We start from the raw sequence: 6,000 nt of genomic DNA on the forward strand, positions 1-6,000 counted from the left end.
GGAGAAAATCTTACAACATGAAGGCTAAAAAGATTACCTGAACACAAGAAGGCTAAGGCACAGTTAAATAAATTAGCGTTCGTCACTGTCAATTTGCACTTGCTTTCTAGTGGCAAATAATTGGGGTGTGTCCTTGACTGGATCTCTCAATTATTTTTATCAGTCATTTGAATGAATATGGTGGTGAGGCTGACAGGAAGCTTGAAGGTACTTTAAATGTTTTTTTACTTTGTAATTGTTGTGGGTACATAATAGGTGTATATATTTATGGACTATATGAGATACTTTGATACAGGCATGCGACGTGTAATAATCACATCCGAGTAAATGGGGTATCCATCTCCTCAAGCATTTATCCTTTCGTTGTGTTACAAACAATCCAATTATACTCTTTTAGTTATTTTTACATGTACAAGTAAATTATTATTGACTACAGTTACCTTGTTGTGCTATCAAATCGTAGGTTTGTTTCATTCTCTCTTTTGTTTGTACCCATTAACCATCCCCACTTCCCCCCACACCCCCACTACCCTTCCCAGCCTCTGGTAACCATCCTTCTACCTCTATCTCCATGAGGTCAATTGTTTTAATGTTTAGCTCCACAAATAAGTGAGAACATGTGAAGTTTGTACTTCTGTGCTTGACTTATTTCACTTGACATAATGATCTTCAGTTCCATCCATGTTGTTGCCAGTGACAGATTTCATTCTTTTTTATGGCTGAAATAGTACTGCATTGTGTATATGTACCATTGTGTATATGTATATGTACATTTTCTTTATCCATTCATCTGTTGATGGACACTTAGGTTGCGCCCAAATCTTGGCTATCCTGCAACAAACATGGGAGTGCAGCTATCTCTTTGATATGCTGATTTCCTTTCTTTTGGGTATATACCTAGCAATGGGATTGCTGGATCGTATGGTAGCTTTATTTTTAGTTTTTTGAGGAATCTCCAAACTGTTCTCCACAGTGGTTATACTTATTTACATCCCCACCAACAGTATACAAATGTTCCCTTTTCTCCACATCCTCTCCAGCATTTGTTTTTGCTCGTCTTTTGGATATAAGTCATTTTAACTGGGGTGAGATGATTTGTACCTCCTTGTAGTTTTGATTTGCATTTTTCTGATGATTAGTGATGTTGAGCACCTTTTCATATGCCTGTTTGCCTTTTGTATGTCTTCTTCTTCCTTTTTTTTTTTTTTTTTTCTGAGATGGAGTTTCATTCTGTTGCCAGTTGCCCAGGCTGGAGTGCAGTGAAGTGATCTCGGCTCACTGCCACCTCCACCTCCCGGCTTCAAGCAATTCTCCTGTCTTAGCCTCCCAGGTAGCTGGGATTACAGGTGTGTGCCACCACACCTGGCCAATTTTTGTAGTTTTAGTAGAGATGAGATTTCACCATGTTGACCAGGCTGGTCTTGAACTCCTGGCCTCAAGTGATCTGCTCGCCTCGGCCTCCCAAAGTGCTGGGATTACGGGCGTGAGCTACCACACCCAGCCTGCCATTTGTATGTCTTCTTTTGAGAAATGTCTCTTCAAGATCTTTTGCCAATTTTTAAAATCGGATTATTAGACTTTTTTCCTATAGAATTGTTGGAGCTCCTTATATATTCTGGTTATTAATCCCTTATCAGATGGGTGGTTTGCAAATGTTTTCTCCTATTCTATGGGTTGCCTCTTCACTTTATTGACTGTATTCTTTGCTATGCAGAAGCTTTTTAACTTAATGTGATCCTATTTGCCTATTTTTGCTTTGGTTGCCTGTTCTTGTGGGGTACTACTCAAGAAATCTTTGTCCAGACCAATGTCCTGGTGAGTTTCCCCAGTGTTTTTCTGTAGTAGTCTCATAGTTTCAGGTTTCGAATTTTAGCCATTTTGATTTTATTTTTGTGTATAGTGAGAGATAGGGGTCTAGTTTCAGTCTTCTGCATGGATATCCAGTTTTCCCAGCACCATTTATTAAAGAAACTGTCTTTTCCCCAGTGTTTGTTCTTGGCAACTTTGTAAAACATAAGTTTACTGTAGATGTGCTTGAGGGCACACACAAAAATCCATCCCACACCACTAAGCCACCCAAACAAACATGAAAGACAAAAAAAAAAACTATTTTCGTTAAGGACACTTAGCTCTGGAACTAATTCCCTGGGCCCCTTGTTACCACCAGCCCCTCCTATAAGAAAATGATTGTCGAAGCTTCAGTGATGATTGAAGGGATGCTCTATAAGTCAAGTCTGTGGGCAAAAGAGACAGAAACCAATGTTGAAGCTGCTTATGCAAGAGAAGGACCTGGGTGACGCAGGCCTGGCTGGATGCAGGGCTCACAGATGGTCACCAGCACTCCATCTCTTCCCACCTTCAGGACCTACTGTCCGCTGTTTTGCACACACTCCCAGCCAGGCTCACTTTTTATCCTCCTTGGAGGAAGGTGGGTTTCCCAGTTGTGTCTGGGCTGGTGCTGCTTGGCCCTGCCTGGGTCCTGTGCCGGCCTCAGGATGAGAGGGGTGGTCAACCTAGCTACAGCACACGGATTGCTCTGTGAAGAGCAATGCTCCACAGGAAACCAGGATGGCTTCGCCAGGGAGGCAGAACAACAAATGCCCTTGACAGAGGGCATGCACTGTGGATACAAGAATCAAGATTTTAAACAGAAAAGCAGAAAGAAGAGGACTTCCAAACCCTAGAAAGTTTAAAACTAATAGAATAAATTTTATTGTGTGTAAATGTAAAGCTTTATGTTGAGATTAAATATATATGTGTGTGTCAAATTGTTATCTAAAAATATGTGTAGCCAAAAGTCAGAAAAAATAAAATAGAAAAGTAACAAAATAAAGCAAAATACATGTAGCCATATTCATGTGATGCAACTATGAGAAAAAAGTAGAAATGGTTTAATAGTGGCCTTAAAAAAAAAATGTTAGTTTTTGGTTGTTAGTCACTTTGAGATGGTTACCAACATGATTTGGCCACTTAAAAGTTTGTAATAATGACATTAAAAGCAAGATAAAGGAGGAGATAGTGCTGTTAATGCCTATTTCATGGGGGCATGTCTGGAATATTGTGCTTGAGCCTGGGGGGTGAAGGATGACATTTTAAGAAGGACACTTACGAGCATCCAGAGAAGAATCAGCATCCAGCTCGTGAAAGCCACCGTGACATGACCCCCCCATCCCCCTCGCCCCAGAGCATGCCACTTTAGTTTAAGGATTATGCTGAGTATAAAGCAATTAAAAATCGATGGATAGAAGAATTGTTTCTCTGCTCTCCCCTCGGATGCCTAAAACCTGGGCATGAATTTCCCCTCATGGCATGGATTTCCCTCTCTCCTATACCAGGATGAGGAGAGGGGACTCTTGTTACCAGGGATAGAGAACCAACACCAAGATGAGTCTGCATAAACAAGCCTCCCTAAATAAGCACGATAATCCATTAGTTCCCACATAGTTTTCCTAGTCACTTTTCCACAATTCATCATTCCTCAAAGCCCAAACCCTCTTTCCTTTGTTAAAATGGCACATAAGCCTCTGAGATTAGCCATTTCTTTGACTTTCCCTTCCTTTCTGTGAACTCCTGTGTATATAAAATATTAGTAAACTTTCTATTATTTTCTCTTGCTAATCAGTCTCTTGTGAGTCAAACTTGCAGAGCCTCCCAGTTGGTGAACCTAAGGGGGAAGAGAAAATGTGTTTCTTTCCTGGCACTACAAATGGTACATCTCTGTTGAAAGGAAGTACTTATCGCTACACAGCAGGAGGTATAATCCAGAAAGAAGAAAGAAGTGTGCTGGATATTATAGAATATTCCTGCTCTTCATAAGTGGATGACTACCAATTTTCCAGTACTTCTAAAATTTTTTGATCCCAAACATACCTTAAATCCCTCTAAAACAAGAATAAAAAAATAGAATACCTTGTTGAGAAACAGATGTTCTGAACTTTTTCATCCTGTAGAACTGAAACTATACCCATTAAACAACAACTCCCATTTTCCTCCCCACCCCAGTCCCCACTAACCACCACTCTACTTTCTATTTCTATGAGCTTAGCTACTTTAGATAACTTGTTTAAGTAGATTCACATGACATTTTCCTTTTTGTGACCATGCTCTCACTCTTAGGACAATAGCCTTAGGGTTCATCCATGGAGTAGCACAGGACATGATTTCCTTCCTTTCTAAGGTCGCAGAATGTTCCATTGTGTGTCTATTTTCAAAGGAGGAATTCTGGAGATGGGTGACTATATCAACACTCATGGTATCTTATTTAATTTAATTTTTTTTTTTTTTTCTGAGACGGAGTCTCGCTCTGTCGCCCAGGCTGGAGTGCAGTGACGCGATCTCAGCTCACTGCAAGCTCCGCCTCCTGGGTTCACGCCATTCTCCTGCCTCAGCCTCCCAAGTAGCTGGGACTACAGGCGCCCACCATCACGCCTGGCTAATTTTTTGTATTTTAGTAGAGACGGGGTTTCACCGTGTTAGCCAGGATGGTCTCGATCTCCTGACCTCATGATCTGCCCGCCTCGGCCTCCCAAAGTGCTGGCATTACAGGCGTGAGCCACCGTGCCCGGCATCTTATTTAATTTTTAACACAAAACTATGAGCTCATTGCTGTTATACACATTTATAGTGGTTAAAACCAAGCCTTGGAGAGTGTAAATTATTTGCCCAAAGTTGATGCATACCAGAAATGAGACTTGAGTTATCTTCTTTCCAAGCCTTTGCCATTGAGTAGGAAACTCCTAAAGTCAAAGGGTACTGGAATTGTTGCTTCTATAGGTTTGTCATTTTTTTCCACTTACTGTTTTAGTACAGACATGTCTGAAATGCAAACAGGTTTTAAAATGGAAGCTTTGGAATATTCCGTAATTATGGCTATCAACGTTTAGTATTTCCAGCAAAACATTCTTATTTATCAACTTCCCTATTTATTTCAATGAAAATAATAAGTAGGAAAAAGAAAAAGCATAAACAGTTTTCATTGCTTCTACAATCCCAAAGAAAAAGAAAAAATATAAGAGAGAAATGCAAGTTCAGAGAAGTTCCTAATTTTTTTCCTTTTCATCATTGGGCAAAATGATCAAACTATTCTTGCTGAGTGGGCAAACTCCCCATGCTACTTCAGAAAGGCTTTGTTGCCTGGTGGGGCAATGCCTGAGGATTCCCTAGATGCTAGGGGAGATGCAACAGCATTGCCCCAGATGACTTTACTATGCTGTTTTTCTTTTTCATTTATTTATTTATTTATTTATTTATTTATTTATTTATTTATTTTTGAGACAGAGTTTCACTCTTATTGCCCAGGCTGAAGTGCAATGGCATGATCTCAGCTCACCACAACCTCTGCCTCCTGGGTTCAAGCAATTCTTCTGCCACAGCCTCCCGAGCAGCTGGGGTTACAGGCATGTGCCACCACTCCTGGCTAATTTTTGTATTGTTGGTAGACATGGTGTTTCTCCACGTTCATCAGGCTGTCTCGAACTCTTGACCTCAGGTAATCCATCTGCCTCGGCCTCCCAAAGTGCTGGGATTACAGGCATGAGCCACCGTGCCTGGCCACTATGCTATCATTCTTGGTATCACTAGATTAGATATTTTGTTAAGATGAGTCTTACCTTAAATACCCTTCATGCTAGTTTGTACCATTAATCTCACACACCTCAAGCTGTTTCTCTTTCTCTTCACTGTCCCTCCATGGTTCTCTGGGGGAGAGGCAGCAGAAGAGGGTCCCAACTCCTTGTGTGTGAAAACTGCTGGAATCAGACAAGATTGGTGGCCCCTGGCTTGCCAGCCCAGATGCCACTCACATGGGCCTCTTGCATTGTCCTGCTGGACTCTGGCAGAGTTCCAGAATCTACCAGGCCCCTGAGAATGGAGTGGTGAGGCCTTAGAGGACCCCTGCTGAGGATACTGGCTAGCACCTGATGATGGGGACTCTCTAAAAAACACGGGAGTCCTAAGTTCCCTGAGGCATTTCTAAGCATCTCCAGGACAGCGAGGAGGGTC

Source organism: Rhinopithecus bieti, unplaced genomic scaffold (genome assembly GCF_001698545.2).
Source record: "Rhinopithecus bieti isolate Rb0 unplaced genomic scaffold, ASM169854v2 scaffold_57045, whole genome shotgun sequence".
In the NCBI taxonomy this organism is placed as follows: Eukaryota; Metazoa; Chordata; class Mammalia; order Primates; family Cercopithecidae; genus Rhinopithecus; species Rhinopithecus bieti.